This window comes from Arvicola amphibius, chromosome X (assembly GCF_903992535.2).
Source record: "Arvicola amphibius chromosome X, mArvAmp1.2, whole genome shotgun sequence".
Lineage (NCBI taxonomy): Eukaryota > Metazoa > Chordata > Mammalia > Rodentia > Cricetidae > Arvicola > Arvicola amphibius.
The window spans coordinates 46,478,507-46,506,222 of record NC_052065.1 but is presented as its reverse complement, the minus strand read 5'-3'; positions in this window follow the sequence as shown (position 1 = coordinate 46,506,222).

Genomic DNA, 27,716 nt, shown 5'->3' with positions numbered 1-27,716 from the left:
GGCTAACATACTTAGTGATCTTTCTCTTTCATTCGGTTAGTTCGGTTCGAATTTTGTCAGTCTTGTTTTTATTTTCCAAAACCTAACTGAATGATTGACTCTATCTACTGTTGTTTAGTCTTCATTTCATTAATTTCTGCCTTAACCCTTATTATTTCTTACCATGCGCTGAATTTGAATATGGTTTCTTTATTTTAATAGAACATCTATGTACATCATTTATTTGTTTGAGAACTCTTGAAATTAAAGCTTATATTTATTAATTTATTACTATTGGTGTGTGTGTGTGTGTGTGTGTGTGTGTGTGCTTGTGTGTGTGTGTATAGGCCAGAGAGCAAGTTGCAGTAGTTAGCTGTCATTCCAGCATAGAGACTGAACTCTAACCATGGAGCCTGTGAATTGATAACTTTCTGAGTGTATACAGCATCCCTTAAAGATGTAATCTTTCATTTCCCCTTAGAACATCCTGTTGTTTTACGTTCTTTCCAACATCCTGTGCATTAATGAGATTCCCTCCAAGATGGAAGGTAATCATCTTGAAGAAAATTGTAAAGTAACACATGAATCACTCTGTGGAACCGGTTCCCTTTAGCTCACTTATTCCTTCAGGGAACTGATAGCTGATACTGAGGCTGTTAACACTCACAATTCCTAAGACACCAAATTCCTCAGTGAAGAAGAATTTGGACAGCCTACCATTGTTTACCAAAGACTATAATAGTTTCTTTCAGAAACTATGCTCCAATTGGGGAAATGTAATTATCTGGAGTCAACGATCCAATGCATCACCGTGTTCATAATCATCTACTCAGATCAATATAGGTCTTTGAGTGGAATGTTGAAGCAAAGTCTGAACAAAATACTGTTTCTTGGGAAATTGAACAATTATTACAATTTGTTAGAAAAGAACTGGATTTTCTTTGACACTACTTTGTGAGTTTTGTTTCACCTGTTTAACTTATTATTGTATACGATTTTTATTGTTTACTAAAGATTTGTTTGCAACAAAAATATGTATTTGATGTTAGTAATGTGCTATACAAAGTACCAAGGACTAAATATATTCACTTTCTCTTCTATTACTATATTTGCCATATCTATAAATGTAATTTGGTATACAATACATAATGAGTTGTGGAAAACTGAAAAATTAATGATTATACAGTCAAATTGTGAAGTAAGTAATCAGTACATAACAAAAAATTGTATTCATGACTAAGACTTCTTTGCAATGGGCATCATCAATAATGCCTTGGTTGCTATGGACTTCTGAATATCTGACAGCTTATGGACCACAACAAATATACATTTACAGTCTGTAATACCCCAGAGTCTTGATGAAGATGAACATTCTTTAACAACTTTGGATGCTGTTACCTTATTTTAATTTGGGACTTCTGACTCCTGCAGACCTTAGGGATGTAGAAAGTATAATTATATCATGTGACCTAGCACACTTCCTAACAGTATAGAAATTTTAATAAATCAACATTAAACCAATCAGTGAATGAGTTGCATCAAGTTTATAAAACATGCATCTTATAACAGGATCACTTTCCATATTCTTCTTAACTTTTTAAAAGATGAGAAAATTCAACACATATAAGCCAGTGACTTTTGCATCTAATTTATTCCTTCCTTCTTTTCTACCCACCCTTACATCCTATTTTCTTTCTTTTTTAAAATTACTTTATGAAAGAAAAGGTTTCCATGTGGGACTGTCATGTGTTTTTCAGTTTAGTTGCTTCTCTTTCCCATGTTATGTTGTTCTCTCTTGTCTTCTTGACAGCACTTGCTTCCCTCCAGCTTCCCCCCTGGATAATCCTCATCCCACTTAAGTATATGGTCTCTCCACCTCCAGAGAACATCCAATTCACCCACCCCGTCTTCTGACCCCCTTTCTAGCATTACCTGCATTTACACCTACTTGGATATTTAACTGAAGCTAAGATCCAAATGTGAGGAAGCCAGCAAGCAGTACCACTCCTGACAGTGCACTCAAGGGACCCTGCATTGTACTAAAGGAATAAACATTTATATTTATCATGGCTCTTTTCACAATGATAAGGAAATAACATCAGCCAGGTTGTACATTAACAGGTGAATGGATAACAAATGAAATAAAATGACATCTTTTTCAGCTGCAAAGAAGAAAGAGCTATGAAACTTATAGGAAAATCAATGGAGCTGAGAGACATTTTGTCAAATGATGTAACCCAGCTTCAGGAAAACAAATACCCTATGCCCTTTCTTTCATTTTCAACTCTAGTTAAGCCATCCTTTTCTTCCTTCCTTACATCCCCTACTTCTCCCTATATCGTTTCCTCATTTTACTCCTTTCTTTTCTTTATTCAAGGCATTCAGATTATTCCCTCCACCCTCTAAGAAAAGCCATGTCAGAATCACAGGAATTCATACAGATAAAAGAGGCCATGTTATTTTTCAAAGGTTTGTGAGTCTTTAACTCAATTTTCACTCAATTCTAATAGTGAATTTCATAGCTCAGTATGCATATACACAGCTTGAAAACTACTAAACTAAAATAATCTAGCATTTGGAAGTTACAACTTTCCAATTAAAGAGGACAATCATAGCAACAAAACTCTGAGCCATAGCTTGAAATACTTGTTTTTCAGCTGTCATAGGAAAGTCTAAATAAGGCACAAGTTGTGATTACATAATGCACAAGTGTGCAGGTTCTTTGAAAGTCAAACATGTGAAAGGCAACTAGTTAATGGACCAGTAGGCAATCTTGTTGCTTATTTTCAGTGATTATACTCAGTAGGTTTATTCTAAAAATATATAGTTTTAAAAATCAGAATTTGGAAAAATAAATAGATTTAAAATAAAGACTTGTCTGCTGGAAAACTACAGAAGGGCTACATGTGGGAGTTGTCTTATAACACAGAAGTCCAATCAGAGCTTAATCTTATTCTATTGTCTATAAAAAGAATATTATCAATTGTTTATAGACTTCCTTGAATTATGTAACATTCAAGTTTTCTCAGTCTTCCGTATACCTCATCTCTAAAAACATAAAAGAAAACCACTCTGCAGAGAATCAAGATAGATATTCTACCCTCTCCCATACCCAACTCACCCATTGCATGTATGCTTTGCAACAGTTTCCTGTTTAAGGTAAGAAAGCTAGTGATCCATGACAGATAGAAGTGTGATGGACCTCTTTTTAGAATGCCACAGTTCTATATTTAATAGGTCTGCGAATGATACGTAACTATACATACTTTTTAAATGATAATGAATGTTTGAAATGTAGTTGCCATACTCATGCATAATATCTAAGTACTTTTACATTTTTCCTGTACTTTTAAAAATATAATTCTCTTTCATTTCACACACCAGCTCCAGTTACCACTCCTGCCCCCCTCCTGCCTGCCCCCACCTTCCCCATTCCACTCCCTATCCACTCCACATAGGGAGTAAGGCTTCCCATGGGGAATCAACAAAGTCTGGTATACCAAGTTGGAGCAGGAACAAGCCCCACCCACATCTCAGCCTTGGTACCTTAACGTTTTTATGAGAGTTGAATAGCTTTTTGGTACAAGGTTCAATGTATTGATTTCTTAAATTTTATTATAATGAACTGTTACCTTTTCACATATCCTGGAATGACATTTTACACACTGCAACTGTTTAAGCATATGATTATCAGAATTACTTCTTTTGGCTATAGGAAACTTTTTGCCTGCTAATTCACACAAAACTTGTTTTTGCTCCTATAACAACTCAGGATTTTTATTTTTTGATTTTTCGAGACAGGGTTTCTCTGTGGCTTTGGAGTCTGTCCTGGAACTAGCTCTTGTAGACCAGGCTGGCCTCGAACTCACAGAGATCCACCTGTCTCTGCCTCCCGAGTGCTGGGATTAAAGGCGTGCACCATCACCACCTGGCACAACTCAGGATTTATAAACTATTTAATTTGTAACTGTTCAATCTTTTCACTGGAGTTGTCTGTATATAATGAATTTAAAGTAAATTCTAGGTTCCCTTAAATGTCTGAATTTTCCACTAACACTTTGCAGGACTAAAACTTTGGGGGAGTACTTTAATTTCTCTTAATTTGAACCATTTATCACATGAAATTTATTTATTGCATAAACTTATTCATTCATTCATTCATTCATTCATTTGGTATGTTTATGTGTTTGTGTGCATATGTGTATAGGCTAAAGGATAACTTGTGGAAATCAGTTTTTTCCTCCTACCATGCAGGTTCCAGGAAATGAATTCAGGTCATTCAACTTTGGGTCCAAAATCTTTATACTTGCTGATTCATCTTGATGGCTTACTAATATTTTCCCAAAGTCATGAAGTTGCCTCTGAATGTTGATTCTTTAGTTTCAATTTTTTTATGAACATTTGGATCTAGCGAGATGGTTCAGTGGTTAAGAATACTTATTGTTATTCATTAAGTGATAAAAGGTCATCAATTTCTCTTAATGAGAATTTAATAAAAAACACACCTCAGATATTCTCCTGTTCTTTTCTCTTGCTTTCTCTTCCTTCCTGCCCCCTTGCTTCCTCTCTCTGTCTATTCCTTCATTCTTGCAGAAGACACACATTTAATTCCCAGCCCCACGTAACTGTTCAGAACTATTAATATCTCAAGTTTCAGGGCATTCAACACTAACTTCTGACACCTGAGGATTACAAGAATATATATGGTATATATATATATATATATATATATATATATATATATATGCAAACAAAACACTCATACAATAAAACATAACAAATTTAAAGAAAATTGTTAATCAAACAACTCTAACAAAAGATTTCAGCATGCTTATCCAAACACTAAATGAAAAATTTAAAACTGTGTGTGGTTGTGCATGCCTCTAGTCTTAACACTTAAGAGAATGGAGTCAAAAGGATCAGGAGTTCATTGTAACTTGGCGCCATGTAAACGAACCTTTCTTAAGACGAAAGAAAGAAGGAAAGAAAGAAAGAAGGAAATAAAGAAGGAAGGAAGGAAGGAAGGAATAATTAAAGAAAAGAAGGAGGGAAGAAAGGAAGAAAGAAGAAAGAAAAAGCAAAGAAAATGAAACAAAGATAACTAGGGATGATGGAAGAGAGGAAAAAGAAAGAGAATAAAAGAACAGGAGAAAATTTTGTGGTGTGTTTTTGTTAGATTACTATTACAAAAATTAATAAACATATTCTATCACTTAAAGAATACCAATGTAATTTTAACCAATTTTCTTAAGTGACATTTGGTGCAATAAATCTTTTGAATTTACCTCAAGAAAATAAAGTAAGGGCCTTTTTTTGTGAGAATATATTATAGCTCATGTAAAATATTTGACTTTCCAATATATAAAATATGCTATTTTAATATAGGTCACATCCAATGACAAACTGATTCATGAGCATGATTCTGTTCTTTTAAATAATTGTTTGTCCAAGAGATCCTACATAGTTATGCCTTTAAATTGTCCAACAGTAGTTTTCAATAAGTGTTTTTTATTTGCTTTAATTATAAATGTTAAGGATTATTTTGATAGATAAGGGGCATTTCTCAAACTATTAGAATCCTCATGCTTTGGAAAGTAATCCATTTGCTGAACTTTCTATTGCTGTATCCGCTATGACTTTGAGAAATTCATGACTGAAAGAAAACAATGACAGTTTCTGAGACGGAAAGTTTTTCCTGCTTATCTTAAGATTAATCAGCACTTAGCGACCTAGAAAATTTGGGTGACCTGTGTTACTAGTCCTTGAATATAGCTTTCTTGAAAACATATTATATTGGTTGTAGTTATAATGAACAAAGAAAATTTCATATTTAAATAATACAAGAATGTTTTTTTTTTATTTTTACACAGGCTTGTAACTGTTATATATTCAGGGGACAAGTTCAGAGTAATGCAAATAGAATGTTTTGGCCACATATTCTCTTAAGCCATCGAAAATAAAATATATTTACCCAATAGCTTCTACATCTTTTCCCAGCTCTCTTATAAGTAAAATGAACAACAAACACTATTTTTCCATTTCTCATATAATGAATTATGTTTCTCAAAGTGTAATTTACGGTGTGTATGTTAAGGTTATGTTGTCATTCCTTAATAAATATTTATTATCTATAACACATGAATTACATACACACTTCTATCCATGTACATGTGGTTTATACTGATTCAATCCAACCGACCTTTATCTACTCCCCTTTGGAAACATATTAGTTAGTGTTCTTTGTTAAAGAGTACTTATGGTAGTTGTCTCTAGATATTTACTTGTTGTGTAGTTCTAGACCTGATGTTTAAACATACATGAAACCAAAGGCATGAAATGCTTGTAATAGATGGCTTTAATGGATACTTAATAACTCACTTAAACCAAACAAATAATTAGTCTCAATTACAGTAGTGTAAATTTGACACTAATTAATGAATGTGCCAGGCTTTACACATGGGTTTAAGTGGAATTGATCTTAGGGCCCCAGAGTCAATTTAAGTGTTGGCAAAATGACAACAAGTAGGAAATGACTAAGATGTAAGAATGTTCACTACTAGAAAGATTAATTGGTGTATTAGTGATAAAGTATTAGGTGGGTGATGCAATAATGATATCCTCATATTAAGAGGCCTCAAAATAGGATCACGAACTCTAAAGCATTTAATTGTATATAATTACTATGTCAGATGCACACTTTTAAAAGAATATAACATTCGCGTTTGCTCCCTTTCCTTTTAGTTTCTTATTCATTAGTCAAAAGGAAAACAAGATAATGGAGGCACACATTTCCATTATATTTGGAAATGGTCTTATAAAACTTAGTTAGTCAGCCTCTTTTGAAGGTGAAATCTAGAAAGGAATAATAATAAAGAAAAAGGGCATTTTTATTATTCTATCACATTCTTTCTTCTTTAAAGAGCACCTAACACTGAATGATGAGTTAAAAGCTAGGATTATACAATGAAACTAAATGGTGTGAAAAAGTCAAAAATTATGAAACCCTCATTTCAGCTCAGTATGTGAAGGGTCACTAGGAGAGAGAGAGAGAGAGAGAGAGAGAGAGAGAGAGAGAGAGAGAGAGAGAGAGAGAGAGAGAGAGAGAGAGAGAAAGAGAGAGAGAGCGCTCAGTAGTCTGGTATGAAGAGAGGGTAAGAGTAGTGGTTATTAAGTAGAAAGTTAAGATAATAAAAATACTATAGAGACTTTGTTTTTGCTTTTACCATGAATATTTCGTGTCTACGTTCTTTTCTCCCTTCCCCTGTGCACTCACTGCCTAACCCCAGACAACTCTCCTAATAAAAAACAGTTTATAAGAAAGATGTCAAAGAAAATAGAATTTCTCAAGAAAAGATGTCAAATGAAATTGTTGAATGAGGCACAGGGGCAGTGGACCAGAGTGGAGGAAAATGATTAAGGTGCTATTCACAAGTTAAACCCAGAAAAGTGGGGCAAGAATCAAAGCAACACTACAGACAGAAATGAGGTAACCAAGGTTCTGAAGATAATCAGAAGGAGCTGGAGTCTGAAGCAGGGGAAAAAAGGCAAGGCCGGTGAAGAGGTTTAAGGCAGAGGTTGACCTACTTAGAAAAAGATCTTTGTCAACAACCTGTCTTTGGACTGGAAGGAAAATAGCTCAAGAGGCCTATGTCTAGGTTACTCTGTCTGAGAGCAAGTTGTTCTGAGTGAACAAAATATTCCAAATGTATTACAAGGATATTAGTAAAATAAATAATAACATGAAGAAATATTCCTACTTTAAATTGCTTAAAATATTACTTTTGGCTAAGATATTAATCATATGTAGAATTTTAATTTTCATTGTTGTTGTGTAGTAAACCTCACGTAGACTATTGGAAGAATATTTTAAATTCTTGAATTTTCTAACAAGGTGGAATTTTACTGTGTGCCAATATATAAAGTTGGGGAAGCTCACCTTTTCTACTCTGTAATCTCCTTTGCCCTGTATCTAAAAAAAAAGAGTGTTTAATAACAGAATAATGCATGTGAATGACAGTTTATAGACTGGTTTTAATTCATGTAAATGGAATACTTTGATGCCCTAAATAGTTTGAGTTTTATTTGATACCTTGTTAATATTCATAATTTGCTTCCTAGTTAAGTTGGATAGCTGTTTCTTTTTTTCCTTTATTTTTGCTATCATTCCCCCCTCCATTTCTTTCTTTTAACCCCTCCCAAATAACCCTCATTGCTCTCATTCATGTTCATGGCCTCTTTTTCATTAATAGTTATTACATGCATATACATATATTTATATGTATATCTATTCCTAAATATAACCTGCTCAGTCTGTTTGTTGGAATTCAGTGCTGCAAATGCTTGGTGGAATCTTAGCCAAATACCCGGGACTAGTGAAGTCATTGGTTTTGGAGGAGAATTTAAATGAAATTACCATATAATGCGATAGACAGTACCCCAACTAGACATCAAATGCTACCAAATACAATCCCTAGTACCAAGAAAGGGTTCTATCTTTTGGAGTCCTTGTCCAAAGGAGGACTATGCCATAAACACCACAGGCTATTGGCAATGCTATTCATTATCCACCACAATCTGACAGTAAGACCCTACTGCTGAAGACATCACATGCTTTATGTCATCAATCATGGAGAAAACAAGCTGGTGCTCAACTAGATGCTTTACCTCCAGCATTCATAGTGCTGAAATGAATTATTGAAGCTCCTGCAGGAAAAAGGGAATCATGATTGTCACTCAGCTAAGGCCCCTAAAAGCTGTAATAGTGACATTCCTACGTGAAACACCCTGTGGCGTAATAGTGACACAAATGTTAGGGAAAGAACAAATCACCTTTTCATTGGCTTTAAGGCCCCTATCTGCTATTGTTAATGAGGCCAAGAATTTGAAACTTAACAGATCATGGGCCTTTGGGGAAAACCTGCTTCTATTATTCTGCTAAATGAAAAAAAAAAACAATGAAATAATGTTTTGTGACATATTGCTATATCCATAGATCAGTGAATTTCTTAACCTTCACAAGAAAAGCTCCATTTTGTAGTAGATTACAAGTAAAAAAGAGACCCACAATTGAACAACATGCAGGTAAGAAGATACATTGGAGTGCTCAGCTCTAAATGGGATGTTCTTATCACACTCCTTTCTATATAGCTCAGGATCTATGTGGAAGTGTGGGGGAGAAAGAGTTCAGGATCCACAGGTGGTAGACAAGTTTGAAATTAACATTTTCCAGGCATAAACAGGACATATATTTTACTTTTGCTCTGCTTTCTCCTGCTACATGTAATTTCCATTCTCTCTAGGAACACTTAATTTCCTGGTTTGATCAGTATTTGTAATGCAGGAAGCACTAAATGTATGAACAAGTGAATGAAGGGAATTCTGTTTGATTTTACTTTGACCTACAAATATTATGGTGAAGAAAGTTTTCCATTAATGTAGTTTAACTCATGAAAACACAGGCAATAGATAATCTTATACTGGCAAAACCCAAAGAAGTAAAATACACACACACACACACACACACACACACACACACACACACACACACACACTACCACAAATACCTCCACCAACAAAATAATAGGAATTAACAATTATTGGTCATTAATATCCCCCAGTATCAATGGACTCAGTGATTTTCAGTTCCTCAGAATTGGTATTGTATAGTTCTTTATTAAAAAATGAAGACATTACATATGTTTTCTACCTAGTCTCAATGTTTCATAAGAATGTAGTTTTTCAACTAGCTGGCTAAATCTTGAAGTACAGTAGCTATATATTATATTTTCTGGCAAATCAATAACATCATTCACACTCCAGTGGATTTATAGAGTATTTTTTTCAAGAATTTTTCTTGGAATTTTTGTGGTAACATAGACTAAAACAAGAAGTGCTAAAATAATCATTCATATCAATAAAAGATACATAATTAGAGATTATCAGAAACAAGTAAGTTTTCAATAATTAATTAATATATTTCTCATTTATATGTCCCTTAGGGATAAGAAATGTCTTTCTCTCTGATTATATACATTTAAATAATCTATTATTCATAAAACAATATGCCCATTTAGGAACTTAAGCATACATGGTATTTTACAAGAAGATAGACATTTATGTGCTTGTTAAAATCAAATGTTCAAACTGGAAAGAAAATGATGGTTGTCAGAATGCATATAGTCCTATTTATTAAAATGATGGCTCTTTGATGATATTCATGAAAACGGTACTTGTGTTCTATAGCCTATTTTACTAATTGGTTAATTTCACAATTTATTTTTCGAAACTGCATAAAATAGATTTACATAAAACATTAAAATGGTTTAGTTATGCCTGAAACTTACAAAGCCAAATAATGTCTTCTCTAGTAGAGAGACTTTAACATTCCTCATTGTGTTTAATGAAAATTAATGGTAATAAAGCCTATATAATTATGTATAATCCCAGGAGCACAAACCATTCTAGTGAGAATGAAAAACAACCTCTATAGATTGGCAGAGAAAAAGCAATAGTAATATATTATTTCATAAATTTGAAAAAAATTTCAATTATTTATGATTAAGTTATGTATAGATAAAGATTATCTTATGGTAAACTGTGCGACATGGTATTTTCTTTTTTTTTTTTTTTTTTTTTAAGAGTTAATAAATTGGTTTTTAATCTGAAACTGGGAGTCAAAGAACTTATCCTATTAATTGATCTGAGACATGCCTTCTCCCTTTCTCCTTTAAAACAACAGTCTCTTGTTATGCATAATTCACTTTGGCCAGCAGGAATTATACAAGAATTCCCAGCTTGTCCATTTGTGCCAATAATAGACCATTAATAGACTTGGTATTTTCTTAATTCTAGTTTTACAAAATATCTTGAATATTTCAATCTCATTAGCTTATTTAAATATTATGAAAATTTATTGAAATGAAACATCTAACAAAGTAGATTTCAGTTTCAAGGAGCTTGTGTGGGTTTACAATAGGTCCCCTGCATATATGTTATGGTTACATAGCTTGGTGTTCTTGTTGGACTCCTTACAGTGGGTACTTGGCCTATCTCTGACTCTTTTGCCTGATTTTAGGACTCTTTTCCTCCCATTCAGTTGATTCATCCAGCCTTGATATGAGGGTATGTCCCGAGTCTTACTGTAACTTTTTATGCCATCTTTGATTGATATGCCTGGGAGGCCTTGTATTTTCAGATGGGAAAGAAGCAAGGGTGGAACTAGAGGAGAGGGGAGATTGTAGTGGGGGTTTGGAGTGGGAAGAGGGAGTAGAAACTGTTGTATGATGTAATATATGAAAAAAGAACAAACAAACAAATAAATAAGAAGGGAAAGAAAAAATGGAAGAAAATAAAAATATTATGAATTATTTAGTTGGATGGTGGTGGTGCAGGCCTCTAATCTCAGCACTTGGGAAGCAGATTCTGGCCAATCTCTGTGAACTTGATACCATTCTGGTCTACAGAGCAAATTCCAGGATAGCCTGGGCTACACAGAGAAACACTGTCTCAGAAAACCAATACCAAAACCAAAAGAAAAAAATAATTTAGACAGTTGTTAAGACAAAAGTAATAAAGGTATTCATAGTGTTGCATAGCCACTTTATATTATTTTTGTGATGTATCTTTCTATATGCCTAGCTATTGCAAATTTATAAACTCTGTTATAAAGTTTAAACTATCACTGGGACTTTGTGTATAGAATCACAATGATAAAACATAAAAATTGGCTAAATAAATCCCCAGTCTTAAAAATTTGATTCACATTGTCGTTATTTAACTTACTTCAAAAATTTAATAAGACCTGCTATGAACCAGGCATTCTTTTTGACATGTGGTGGAAGACAAAATTTTCTCTCCCCATGGATCTTATGTAAATAATAAGTAATGATTTCAGCAGACCACTAGGTGTTGAGTGCTATGGAAATAAAGTAGGGTTGTCTGAAAAGAAGGGAAAGTAATTCCCAGGGTAACTAAACAGGACCAAACTGTGAGGTACTCATCCCACCCAAATCTTGAAGCAGTGGGAGTGATCGATGGAGAGTGGGCTCAAGGCCAGACTCAGCTAACATACTTGGTGTTTTCAAGAGATAGGAAAAAGCTCTTTGTGGTTGGCATAAAATAAAGGGAGGAAGTGATAGGGTTATGGGTAGTTTGTAAGGAGTTGGGGATCAAGAATTTAAAAAACAAAAAACAGTTGTCTAATGGCAGGGGTCAGCAGATGCTAAACTGTTTGCCAGTGTGTGTCTATGTGGCTCATGTCATTCTCAGGCAATTATTGCCATTTGTTAATAGGATTGTTATCCTTTTAATTAGCATTCTAATTAGTATTTCCAGCTCTGCTGCTTGTTCTCCAATTGATCTTTCCATAATGCATGCTCTGTCTCGTTATCCCCAATTTGAAATTCTATGGTGACACTCTATTAAGCTTGCAAAACTGCAAAGGTCTAAAGTGGTAGTAAAGGTTCTTTATAATTTGACCCTTGCAAGATATGTAGATGTCACTCCTCTCTAGGCCATAACACTTGTAGTTTACCAGAAGTTTACTTTCCTATCTGTTTTCACCTGAACTTCTGTTTAATCCTTTAAAATCCTGTGAATTTGCTGCGAAGTGGTGGCACATGCCTATGCTTTTAAGCCCAGCACTAGGGAAGTAGAAGCAGGCAGATCTCTGTAAGTTTGAGGCCAGTCTGGTCAACAGAGTGAGTTCCACGACAGTCAAGGCTACATAAAGAAAACCTACCTTACACAGAGGTAATAAAAATAGAATAAATGTAAAAAATTTTAAAAAGCTTTACTGAAGAACAAAATTGCAACAAATGTCTGTTTTTTTATTGTTGTCAACAAAGGAAACAATTGGAATATTCACTTTGTGGTCTGTAAACATGAATATATTATATAGTTAAAAGACATTTATTTGACTACCTAAGTACTTATAAATGGTTTGTTGAACTAATACATTTCTGCAGTTTGTAAGTGCTTTTGTATTTAGGTTTGGCTCTTTAGCTCACCTGGCATATACCTCAGTGTTGAGTTCAACTAGATCTCTAAAACTTTTTCTGGAATTAACATCCTAGGGCTCATGGCCCATGAGAATTTAGTTTAATTTTTTCAGTATGGAAATAAAATCCAAGGCTTTATGTGTACTAGAAAGTGCTCTACCTCTGAGATACACCCCCAGCCCATGTGAATTAATCCCAACCATTCATATTGAAGACATGTAACCATTTTGTGGATCAATGGATATTGTGTAGGAAAGTCTGGTCAGACTCTAGTCTGTCTCCCACGATAAAATCTGACTAAAAATATTGTTAATGTAAGAACTTATATACAGGGCTGGAGAGATGACTCAGTTATCAAGAAGAGTTGATGCTCTTGCATAGGTCCTGGGTTTGATTATAAGCATTCAAATGGCAACTATCAAGCATCCGTAAATCCTGTTTCAGCTTATCAGATTTCTGACCTCCACAGGCTTGCCACTTTTTGGATCTCTTTTAGATACACAAGTCTTGGGTGGAAGGATATTTCCTGCTAGTAGATGCTCTTATTGTCTACCTTCTGTGGAGTAGACATAGTTTTAGATTTCCCATAACTTTCTCATAAATAGAAATGATAACTAAGAAGGTAAGAGCAAATGCTAAAATAATAAAAATAATTTTAGAAAACTGATAGCCCCTTTTAAGAATAAGCAAGCATCCCCATAGAAACTTTAACCTATTCTGAAATATGTCAAAATATAGCATGGATTGACAGAGGAATAAACAGATGCAATAAAACAAATACAGTAAAAATATTAACAGAAAAATCTGGATCAGTGGTTCTCAATCTTCCTAATGCTGTAACCCTTTAATATACTTCCTGATGTTGTGGTGACTTCCAAATAAAATTATTTCCTTGCTAAAAAAAAGAAAAGAAACCCTACCTTAAACCACCCCCCACAAATCCTGTGAATTCTATATTCATGGAGACACTTCTATTTTCTTCACCTCTGTTTAAAGTAGGCAGTACAAAATTGGCATTCCATATGTTTTTATAATCTTTCTTTTTACCTTACAATGAATACAAATTAAATTATTTTGTTTTATATTTTGATATCTGTTTTTCTTATTGTTTGAAATCCCATGAAGGAAGGAACCTTATTTAACTTGACATATTTTTATCAACACTAAATGCTCCAAGATATTCTTATCAGAACAGTAAATGTATCAATTCATTGATTAGTTAACCATGTGAGGAAGGTGTATTTTTAGAGTAATCATTGAGGCCAAATACAGACAGTCTACTCTAGTATATACCTCATGACACATAATTCTATGGCTACCATAGTTGAAGAGATGTGGTCTTTTTGATTGTTTGTTTTGGTTTTTGGTTTTTAGAGACAGGGTTTTTCTGATGCTTTGGACCCTGTCTTGTAACTAAGTCTTGTAAACCAGGCTGGCTTCAAACTCACAGATTATCTGCCTGCCTCTGCCTCCCAAATGCTGGGATTAAAGATGTGCACTACCACTGCCCAGCTGAAGAGATGGGGCCTTAATGTATTGCTGTTGACCTCCATAGATGCTTCCTTACATATTAAATTCTACTGCTTCCCTGAAGCCATCAATGTCTTCCACAATGAGTGAAGTTATGTACGCAGTGAGTAGTATTTAATCAAGAATAGAACTATCTCATCTTCTTATTTGTGTATATTATACCCCAGACAAAATCAGCTATTTGCTTTCAGTATAGCATACTTTTTCTAAGCTTTTGATCTACTTCCTGTGTCAGCAGTTCTCATTTTTCTTTTCTGAACCATGTGTTATTAGTCTTTTTCCTAATTTTTAACCACTATTCATCTCATTTCTAATTTTTTTTCCAGATGTGAAAAGTAAGAGATTTATTTTCATTGACATGCAAATGCTAAGTAGATACTTGGCTGTATCAGATTGGAATTCAGGAATGTAGCTCATTTTGGACAAAAAAACTTGTTTCATTAGCATAAGTAAGCAATTAAAGAAAGCAAGAAACACCATAGAGTCAAAGTGGGAAGCATGAGTTACTTATGTCAGAATAATACATTTCTACATTTGTAATTAAAATTAAGAACAGATTTAAAAATCATCTACTAAAAAATAGGGGTTAATAAACTCTCCAGGAGAAAAAAAATATTGCAGGACACAGTCTCTAAAAACACTTTTAAAAATTATAGAGGGCAGAAAGAAGAAAGTATTATTAATTTTTCTCACTAGGATCAACCCATCCTTATTTACCAAAATTAAAATATCATAGTTATGAGGCAATCCTAGAAGATTAATAACTTCTTTGAGGCTACAATATAAGCAATTTCTATTTTTTATTGAAAATACTTTTATATAGTGTTTGATCAAGGTTTTTCTTCTCTTGTCTTCTCTCAGATCCTCTCCATCCCCGAATTCATCCAAGACTGTACCGTTCTCTTTCTCCTTAGAAAACAATTAGGCCAATAAAGCAAACTAACAAACCTGAAGGCAATGGAGGGAAAAACAAACAAAAATAAAGTACAGGAAACACAAATACAACTCATAAAAAACAAAAAAACTCAAACCATAATAGATAAGTACAAGACAAATAAGATAAAAATGCCTGAACAAAGTTCTATTTTAAAACTAGGAAGTAAACTTTGGAAAATCTTCACCATAAGCTGTAAAATATGTTGAAAGTAGTTTCCAAGATGAGTTCAGAGAATGAACATGTGTGTGTATGTGTGTGTGCGTGTGCGTGTGTGTGTGTGTACTTGGAAACTCAGCTTTTTTAAGAAAATGCAAAAATAAATGGGAACTTTTCTCATTTTTTGCTTGTTGTGTTTCTTTATCTGTGAGTTAATGATTATAGATGTGTTATTAGTCTTGTGTTACCATATTACAGATATAGATACTTGGAATGCTTTTAATAATTTCAAAAACATAGATGTGATACTATTTTAAATTTCAAAAATGGGAGGAGCAAGACTACTGACCTGAATCATCATGGATGAATTAATTAAAACAATTAATTAAAGCAAGATATTTATTTGTTTACACAGGCTTCCTCCCCATATAGTGGGATTTGAGAAGTCAGCATTGTATGTAAATAAAACAAGGTTTTCATAGCTCAGAGGCAGGCAGTTTCCAAATGGGTGTTTTGGTGGACAAAATAGGTAGGATTACAGGAGCAGAACATCTTAACAAGTTAGTCCTAAGGACCTCCTGAAACAAAGCCATGGTTTCAAGGTGGGCATAACAAGATAGTCAAAGCAACAAGTAATCAAGACAAGGTGGCCATATAACCTTCTGAAACAAAGGTAGGGTCCAAGATGGTTAGAAAAACATCTTTTTAAAACAAAAGGCTAGATTGCCATTCCTGGAACAGGCATATTGTAGTTGGGATTACAGGTGGGGCATATTACAATCCTTGAAAATTAGAGGTTTAACCACAAACAGGAATTAACCTAGTTTGTCTTTACTATAGATGACTTTTAAGCCTACGATGAAGATAGACTGGTTTTCTCCTATCAGAAAAAATGGTCATTAAATCAGAACATACTATATTCTGAATCAGTATCTTTTGTATTTTTTGATTTCAATTACTTTTTTCAAACATCTTCTTTCTAATGGTTTTCTATATCATATTGATTCCACATGCTCTTCTGTTCCCAAGGGAGCTAAATTATTTCTCAAATTTTAGTTACTGATTGTAACAATTTTTATTGGATTCATAAACCTCCTTTTGCTTAATAATGAACATACAGCTGTGAGGTGCTTACGTCTGTTTTTCTCTCTCATCCTTCTCATTAGTCCTCAAATCTCATTAACAAATTCTATTGTGTCATTAAGTCTTGAGCCTTGAACACCTGTGAAGTCAAATCATCTTGATAGGTTCCTCACTGGCATCTTTCTCTCTTATAGTTCTGATTGTTTCCTGTCCTTGAAGACATTGTGTTTTTTGAGGAAAGAATGAAGGTATTATGGAAGGGAGAGAGAGAGATCTAAAGACCTTTCATGCTAAGTGTTACTCAATTACTGCTTCTTAAAGTCATTTTCAGCCACTTTATTTTCAGCATCAGATATAGCTTCTTTTTTTAATCTTATCTAAAGAATTGCTATTTTCTCGAGCATTTTAACTTTTCTCTGGTTAGTGCTTTGTTCTTGTATGACCTGTATCTTTGCCTGTCATGTTTGCACTTATTTCATATGGTCCTCTCACTTGTTCTTTGATGTCTACTTTTTTTTTTACTTTGGTCCCTGCCATATCTTAACCTCTACTTTGAATTACTCATTGGAAACAAATATGCAGTTTATTCTTTTCGACATTTCAATATTTTCTTTCCCTTGAGGCTATTTCCTTTGCTCTTTTGGCTTATTCCTTCATGATATGAATTGTTTACAAAAGAATAGATCATATATATATATATATATATGGGTGTGTGTGTATTTTAAAAATCTTCAGTTTTAAACAAGTCTATTAGTCTATTATGCTCTTAAAATACAATAATTTTTGAGATATTAACTGCCATGAAGACATAAGCATTGTCCTCTGTCAAATTTCACTTAGCCATGTATCCATCAATTCTGAAAGCTACTCCAATTGATATTTGTTTTGTTATACATCGACTTACCAGTATCTCAAAATAAGTGATTCTAAATGTATTGAAATATGAACTTCAGTCACTTCAAGTTACTTCTTGCCAATTTATCCTTTTCTGGAACACATGAGATGCCCTTTCTAAGACATAGAATCACTTATTTGCCATTGAACTTTCTCTCTGACATTCTTTTTTAAACATCATTTATTAGTTGTATAAAGGGTTTCATTATGTCCTTTTAATAAATGTATATCATGCCCTTTGATTCTATTCACCCACATTAACCTTTCTAATCACTTTCATCTCCAATTTGTTCCCTTCCTTCCTCTTTCCAAATAGTCCCCATTATATTTTGATATCTCAAAAATTAAATCTATATTATGCATATGAAAGAAATTGTGCTATATGTGTGTTTCTGAGTCTGACTTATTTTACTTAACTCAGAAATCTCCTGTTTTAACCATTTTCCCAAACATAACATAATTTGATTTTTTTTATTTCTTCCTCTGCTTATTTTCAACCAAGTATTTTTCTCATATCTTTAAATACACCTCCTGTAACTGTATCTGAGTAGCCAGTATGTACTTTGTTGGTGAGCTGTCTTTCCTTTGTCTTCTATGGGAAACCTTTCTTGTTCTCTTTCTTTTTCCTTTTGCATGCTGAATTGTGAAGATGACCCAACTGTATTTGCTTTTCTTTTCCTGAGACATGTCCTTGGTCATTTACTCTTTATTTTTGCCAGTGTGTCTCTTATCAGGAAACACTGCTGAATCTGTTCCTATATACAAAGCTAAGTTTTCCGACTGCACTATTCTTAAATGGTCTAGTGAGAATTATATCATGTTTTTGGATCTCTTCCAGATAGCAGCAATAATATTTCTCTGTAACTTTACAATACTATGTTGACATGTGGTCAACACACTTCACACTTTTTCAGATTTGTCATTAATCATTTCTCTCTGCAGCACCAGTTTCCAAATATCTCCAACTTTTACTGAGCTACTTTGTACTTAATTGCAATTTCAAAACCAGTGTCTTGATCTTTCTCCTTGTATTCTTAAGTCTTGACCAACCATTTCTTTCTTCTTTTATGTTATCTGAAAACATTTTGTTTGAAACTCATGGAAAGAAAAATGATAATTGTTACATGAGAAATGCATTAACACTATATCCATAGTGTGACTAACATATTATAAGTAGAGTGATATAATTGGTGGGTCTTCTTTGTGAGATAGAGAAATTGAAGTTGAAAATACTCAGGCTATTGCAGGAGTCGTAGCAGAAAGATATGAAAAAGTCTGAGCTAGCATACAACGGAATCATGAATGAGGTGACTGACTTTTATAAAAGACATCTTAAGATTGCTAATGGAGAAATTTTGTAGACCGTTGACTACCAGAAATGCAAGAGGAATAAAATCAACAGAAAATTTTTTAGTTTGAATATCCAGAATGATGTTGATATGATATGGAAAGTGAAAGCTACCTACCTGAATAAGCAAAATAAAAGAAACTTCAAGTTTCACGGGAAAATAAATTATTTATTTTGAAAAAATGGTAGAATTCTATTAGACATTTCCAACAGTTAAGAGGAGGATGAGTCTAGAAATAATGTGCAAAATTAGAGATGGATCAAGATATCACAAATTAAGTGTTTTTGAAAGATGTTATGTAGTAACATCTTCAAGTCCAAGGATTACACTACTGTTGTCAAAGTTCCAATATTCAAGATACATTTACAGGTAAAATACAATAATCATGGAGTGCAAAGTCATAATTTGGACATAAAGCTTCTCAAGAAAAGTGGATAAATGGAATTGATTAATGCTTTTAAGATATTAAAATGAGGACACTGAAAATTCTGTTTATATATTCTTTTGGTGATAAACTATAATTTATAAAAATTACATCATTTGTCAGTTAAAATGCCTGTGACAATAGCCCATTTTGTGGGTACTCACCAAAATTATCCTTTAATGTCTGTAATTTCATCTTTGACTCTCAAAAGACTTCTTTTGCTGTTATAATCTCTCTATATAAAATAGAAAAGACTGATTTAAAATAAATCTTTTCATTCTAAGAAGAATATACAAAAACCTCATTCAATGGGGTAAATTTTTGTTTTGTTTTGATTTGTTTACTTAGAGTATAACTGGGACTCATCAGCATCTCATTATCTTCTGCAGGTTATGAACACTAAATCCAGTGCTGTGGGACTTCAATTAAAAATGGAGACAGAGCATAAGTTTGAACAATTTTTGCTTTTACAAGAATAACTACAATGAATTCGGGCACATCAAATATTTTAGAACCCATAAGTTTATAAACATACTACAACAAAAAACTTCATTAATAATCATTTGGCACTAAGAGCCCAACCAGGAGAGAAACAAAGGGAAAGAAGCATTTATTAGCTTTGACATTTCCTGGTCAATCATGATTTATGTTCATAACATTGGCGGTGGTGCATGGGTGTGATCCAGGGCCTGAGCCAAGTAAGACATGTACTCTAGCACTGAGCCACATTGCACACCCCTGAAAAACTCTTTCTGAAGAATAATTTCACATATTAAGTAAAAAAGACCTGGGTGAATATTTTTATAACCCTTATATGTCGTGATCATCAATCCATTAAATTATAAGTTCCTGGGAACTTTCAGTGTGGATAAATAGGACTGTATCCTTCTGAAATACTGGTAAGTCTTGACATCACCAAGCCAAAATAAGAAACCATATGAGGTCTTTTACATAGGAACTATTTTAAATTTTAATTAAATATATTTTAAGGTGCCTATCTATATAGCACATATATCTATATATTCAGTGCCCATGAAGACCAGAAAAGAAAAGTGTCAGCCTTCAGGTAGTTTCTGGAAATCAAACTCAAGTCCTCAGCAAGAGCTGTAGGTACTATTAACTGATGAGCTGTATTCCCAGACTTTAATTTATGCTTTTACTTTTTACATTTTCAAAGTGTGTGATCAGTTTACATTGCAGTGCATTGCATCAGGAAAATTCCATAGAAATATTTGGCCTATCTACTGTTTCTGTTCCTTTTAAAAGTATTTTTTCCATAAAGACATAAAATAATATTTCCAGGACTCAAATTGTTACAGTATTTTCTGAATTTTAGAGGGAAACTTCTTTCCTTTATTTATGGCCAGAAGATCAGCTGTTGATATTTATTTTTACTAGTTTTCATGGTTTGTTATTAAATATGACCATGTCAATTTATATTTCCCATACACTCCTGGATGGGGTTCCATCCAATGGGGAGTATTCAACCTCTAAGGGATCACAACCTTAAAGAAAACTGTCCCCTTCTTAAGTGTTATCAGTTGCCAATAGCTCCTTCCCTTTGTGTCTACCTCTCACTTCCATGATGGGATTTTGTGTGGCCTGATGTTGCTTAGTTCTTGTGTATCATGTCAAAACCTCTGTGAGTTCACCTGACATGTCTGAAAAACAAAGGTTTAGTGTAGTCATCTAAAACCTCTGTTCCTGTGATCATTCTGCCCTCTCTTCTGTGATGATCCCTATAACTTTGGAGGAGGAAGTGAGATATATATGTCCAACTTAGGCATGAACTCCCTATAGACTCTTACGCTCTGCACATGGACTACTTCTACTACTCTGTATTAGTTGCTATCTACTGCAGACAGAAAACTTTTCTGATGAGAGGAAACATTTTTGAGTTTGTGCTTTAAATCTCACTTCTTTTATGTCCACTTTATATGGCTTTATATCAAAATAACCTTTCTCATTTAGTGAATACCTAAGCTAAAATACTATATTCATGGGATACTAGTGTAATCAATCTTTTTGTGTTAAATGATTAATCATTGGAAACATATATCTTTAGGCAATTATCTCTATAGCATGTTGACTTTTAAAATATTCATTTTTGAAAATTTCACAGAGGAATGCAATGTACATCAATCATATCCATTTCCTGCTTCTCCTTCCTACTCTCCCAAGATCCCTTGATCACATCTCCATTTCACAAACTCATGTCCTCTTTTTAATATGCTATTACTTTATTTTTTAACTCACCAATCCTGTTTGTAGACACCTAGATATGGGGTCATCCAGTAGGGCATCAACAACCAACAACCCCAAATGAAAGTGAGTCTCCTCCCCCAACATCCATCAATTCCTAGTAGCTCCTTAGTTGTGGGTAGAGCTTGGGAACCCTTCCTCTCTCCATGCTTAAATTTTTAATCTGTCTAATCTTATGTTGGTAGCTACAGATTACTATAGATTTAGGAGTGCAATAACCATAGCACATCCAGAAAACAGCATTTAATAGTCCTCCTCCCCATTCTCCAGGCCTTATAGTCTTTCCACTCTTATCAATGTCCCTACAATGTTTGAGGACACATCATAAGATGTCTCATCACAGTTGCTTCTTCTCATCACTTTGGAATTTGTGATTCCCTTTGTTGGCTACTACCCTCTGTAATAAGAAGCTTTTTTTGACCAAAATTTAAAAAGTTCAACTCTGTGTATATGAACATAAATATTTAGAAGGAAGTTTGACAATATTACTAGTTAGAGAAAAAATCAAGAATTATTCTCTAGAGTCTATAATTTCATTAGCCATGACCTTTGGCCATGTTTACAGTGCCAGGTTTGAATTTCCTCCTATGAAGCTGGCCTCATATCCAATTAACAGAGCAGTTGGTTACCTACATAAACAGTCTTGCCACCATCAGTGGGCACAATTTTCCTGGCATGTTGGTATTGTAGCATTCACGGCTTAGTACTAGATAAGACCCTGGATGTCTCTAATACCCCAGCAGCATGCATAATACATTCCAGCAGTTTGGAAACTAGACAGCAGGGAATTTAGTGTCCTGATTATTATTTTCTGTATTGCAACCAAAGTGTTTATCTTCAGCAATAAGGTCTTATCATCTAGTTATGGCAGGCAACCAAGAGTAATGGTGATAGCCTGTATTATTTTGGATACCTCTGAACTTCCCTAGCCAAGAACTAACAGGGAGGCAATCCATGCTTCAAACTTTTATTTTCATTTCATGCCATATGTCTTCTGGAAGCAACACTGTTCTAAAATGTGTAGTACCTCTGTTCAAACTCCTTTTTTACAATTATATTTTTACTTGTATTACAAATTAGAGAGGTTTTGTAAGGATTCATCATACAGTCTTAAATTTGGTGACTTCACTCTGTATCCTTCTTTTCCACCAAGTCCTTGCCTTCATCCTTGCTTAAACCTTTTACTCTTAATAGTTTCTTCTGTTCTATTTTATCACATATGTTTGACTATCTCCACTTATTATAGTATTTTGCTTGGGTTTAAAAATCATAGATGGCCTATTTCGAGCCTTTGTATAGGTACATTCCTGTTTTTGTGACAAAAGAAAAACTTTAAAGCTGTCCCAAACAGAAAAATAATGGCTATCAAAAGTATGTTTTGTTTTAGTGTGAGTTTATCGTTACTGTATTTGTTTATTGTAAAGGTGGACATTTAGCGTTCAGTGCAGTTTTCAATAAAACGTAATTAAAATTTCTGTTAAAAAAATAAAATAAAAATCATAGCTTCCAATGTGGTTTCTTCATATACCTTCATTTTGCTTATGTTTATCCCTGGCCATTGGTTTCCCCACCCACATTAAGCCATCACATGCTCCAACTCTTCTGCCTAAAATTTTCTGTCTCTCTACCTTTATTTCACCAATTTTCCAATTTCTTCCCCACCTAAATGCATCACTCCTTCCATTGACCCAATTCTAGTTTCCTAGTTTTCATATGTACTACAAGTCAAACTAACAGAAGTTTTGAAGCTAAGACTTTTAAATGTGGACTGGGTGGCATTAATAAGTATAATGTTTTCCTTGGGTTTTATGAAATAATATGAAACCATGTAAAGTAACAAAGCAGTGAATAGGAAAAAAAGCATTGTTGAAAATTGCATTGTGAAATGGCTCAGCACTTAAAAGTACCTGTTGCCAAACTGTATGTCCTATATTCACTTCTGGAACTCACAGTAGAAGGTGGGAATAGATTACTTAAGGTATTGCTGTGACATCCATTAAGCATGCTAAGTCACATGTGCACCTGCACATGCGTTAGTAATTCACATATATTAGTAATTTTTCTTAATTTTTATTTTTTATAATGCAATTTTAAACTTTTTCTTTAATTGAATTTATTTGTACTGTATTTACATCATTTCCCCCATTCTCACTAATTCTCATATCATCCCTACTTACTCTCAAATTAATAGCCTCTTTTTCTATGTATATACATATCATATTCATATATAGATAAATATATAAATACAGTCCATTGATATATGTGTGTGTGTGTGAATATGTGTGTGTCTCTCTGTGTGTGTATAACTCTGTGTGTGTCTGTGTGTCTGTTTTCAGAGCAGAGTGCTTAGGCCTGGATAACCTATCAGGGGTTCATTCACCTTTAGAGAAGATTGATTCTCCCTCACCTTCATCAATATTATCATGCCAATTGTTGGTGCCATTTTCAGATTTTCTTTAAGAAGCTGTATTGTTTAGATTTCATGAGTGCAGCTTCCTTGGCACATACAGAGAACACAGTCTCACAGCAGATGCCCTGATTCTCTGGCTCTTATAATCTTTTCTTTCCTTTTTTTCCCTAATATTCCCTGATTTTTAGGTGTAAAGGTTGTGTTCAGATGAACTCTTTAAGGCTGGAAACCCCAAGTTTAATTGTTTAATGCATGTTGACCAGTTGTGGATTTTTGTGATGTTCTACTTACTCTGTTAAAAGAAGTTTATCAGGTGAGGGAAGAGAACTACAGTTATCTGTAGGTATAAGGATAAGTAAAGAAAAAATAATTATTTCTTTTCTACTTAAATGTACATATACATTAAAAATAAGGCAATTATTTATCATTTAAAAATAAGAATTTTGTAAATACAAGAAATATGTTTGGATCATATCTAAGAATATGTAGTATGACTCATTATTAACTAAGTTTAAGTCCTGGCTTTTGTGCTTGCTAAAACACATAATGCTGCGACCCTTTAGTACACTTCCTCATATTGTGGCGACCTTCAATCATTAAACATTATCTCACATATTCTTACTTATTTCACTTTTACAGTATGAGTTTAATAATAGCTGCAACACTTAGGTAAGTACAGAGTAGAAAAAGGAATTACATTTAATCATTTTACCACAGAGTCCAGTAGACCCTGTTAATAATAGTAATTGCTATGAATAGCATCTATATTCATAATGAATTTCAGGTAAATTCCAATTTAAATCTATAGAGTTAAAGATAACGAGGTGTTAGAGAGACAGGTCAGTAGTTAAGAGCACTGACTGCTCTTCTTTAGAACCACGACTTGATTCCCAGCACCCACAAGGCATTTCACAGCTCTCCATATCTCCAGTCCCAGGGCATTAAATGCTCTCTTCTGGTCTTTGCAGGCACAAGGCTTCCACATATTGCACAGATATACATCCAGGCAAAACATCTTTACAAATGAAATATTTTTTAATATTTAAAATCTAAAGAAAGAATGATTGAAAAAAATGACTTAGTAGTTAAGAGCACTTGCTACTTTTTCTGAGGATGGAAGTTTACTTCTCAGTACCCACATGTAAAAACCATCTGTAATTCCAGTTCCAGACAATCCAATGCCCTCTTCTGAACTCCTCCAGTTATCTCTTATTTACATTTCTATCGATGTGGCAAAACAGCATTAATTTGGGGCATATGGTTCCACAGGGTTTAAATCCATGACCATCCTAATGAGGAGCATGTCTACAGGTAGGCTGACATGTTGTGAAAACAGTGACTGATACCTGACAACTAATCACAGGCAAGAGAGAGAGAGAGAGAGAGAGAGAGAGAGAGAGAGAGAGAGAGAGAGAGAGAGAGAGAGAGAGAGAGAGAGAACTAGAAATGGTATTGGGATTTTTTTTCCATAATAAATGTTTAATATTGAGAAGATACCATGAGCTTTTTTTTTTCTCATGGTTTATTTTTTTTTATTTAAAAATTTCCATCTCCTCCCCTCCTCCTCCCCCTTCCCTCCCCTCCTCCTCCCCCTTCCCTCCCCTTCTTCTCCCCCTTCCCTCCCCTCCCCTCCACCCATACCTCCCCTCCCTCCCTCTCAAGGCCAAGGAGCCCTCAGGGTTCCCTACTCTATGCTAAGACCAAGGTCCTCCCAACTCCCCCCAGGTCCAGGAAGGTGATCGACCAAGCTGAGAATGCTCCCACAGAGCCCGTCTTTGAAACCACAAAAACCTCCTCCAAGTGACATACCACCTCCAACAAGGCTATACCTCTTAATTATCAGGAAACAGTTCCACCAACTGGAGAGCAAACATTGAAGTATAGGTGCTTTTAAGAGCCATTCTCATATTAAAAAACACCACAAATCAACAAACCATATTTATGTATTTGTGCTTTAAAAGTTTTTTCAAGGCAGATTTTAAATATGCCCATTTGGCCAACTTTACCCTTCAACACCAACTCCATTATTCATCTTCAAGTAAAATTCTACAGTGTTTTTACTTAAATTATTATTATTATTATAAATACTTTAAACCAACTTACCCTACTAGGAGAGGATGTAAGAATGATTATTTCACTATATTGTCTCTTGGAGGCTAGAGTTCTTGATATTAATGAGGTAAATTTCTAGTACATAAAGGAACTAATTAAGTTCATGAAAAATATCAAGTTAGTCACATTTTTTTATTAAATACAACATCAAGACTGCCAGTAAATCATAACTCAACTTCTATAAGTAAATGGAAAATAAATTTCTAATCTTTTCTCATTTGGAGGCCTAGAAACTTGATAAAAAACAAAACAAATTTATTTTTACAGGTATTAGATTCTGGAAAATATAACGTCCACTCAGAGTGTTTTGATAAAGTGGCTTAAAAAATCTAGAAGGATATAATTCTTGAATAAATATGTTCTACTAATGTACCCAACTTAGATAATGTTAATCAAGGCACTTAAAAGTGTACTAAAAAATACTCTATAACATAATTTTCAAAGTCAAATTTGATTGCAGTATAATTTCTCCCAAATTAATAAACCTCAGAAATGTAATTATATAAAAATAACTGATGTATCAATCATAAGCATATCACTTATAAAAATTTTGCATAAATTAGTGGACATTAAAACAGCCATTTTTTTTCTATCTTTTGATGGCATGGTGAATTGGCTCTTTTGTAAAATTCTGTATAGGGCTTATGGTCTATTCTATTTTATAAATAGAATACCGGGTTATATTTTCTTTATGTTGGGAGCGTATAATAATGGAAACAGACATTCCCATACAGAGCTATGCCGTTTCTCATTAATGTCATCCTAAGAAACGATATTTGTGTAAAACAAAATAATTTGCTGAAGCAAAGTAGATGAACTAATTAGCAAAAAGCAAGGAACATGGAGTTTTCATTGCTGAGCCAATACGTTGCTACGAGAGACATTGGTAAAGTAAAACAATGGTAGGAAAACTTGCTATTCCTTACAAGAAAATAATAAATGTCACTAGCCCCTAGTGTGTTTGTCTTAGGTAGTGCTCAAAAGTGTTTTACATATAGCTATAGAGAAAGCTCAATGGTTTGTAGCACTGACTACTCTTCTAGAATACCCTTGTTTGATTCTCAACATCCACATAGCCAGTCAACACCATCTGTAACTCCAGTGCTACAAACCTGTTTCTCGCTACACATGCAACAGTCACACTTATGGCCCACAGATGCACATGAAGGCAAAGCACTATAATATGCAAATACTATAAAATAATAATAAACACTAATAATAAAAATTTGTTTTGCAATTCAGGATTTCACTTTTAAAAGTATTTTGTGTACTTGGGTCTGCTCATTTAATTTCTTCAACATCCTTATGTAGTAGAGTCCATTATTGCTTTATTTCACTTAGAAGGATATTAAAATTCTTTGGACATAAGATGATCATCTTTTTTTTCCAGTTTATTTATTTTTTATTAAAAATTGCCATCTCCTCTCCTTCTCCTCCCCCTTCCCTCCCCTCCCCTCCACCCACACCTCCACTCCCTCCCTCTTGAGGCCAAACAGCCATCAGGGTTCTCTACACTATGTTGAGTCCAAGGTCCTCCCAACTCCCTCCAGGTCCAGGAAGGTGAGCAACCAAACTGACAAGG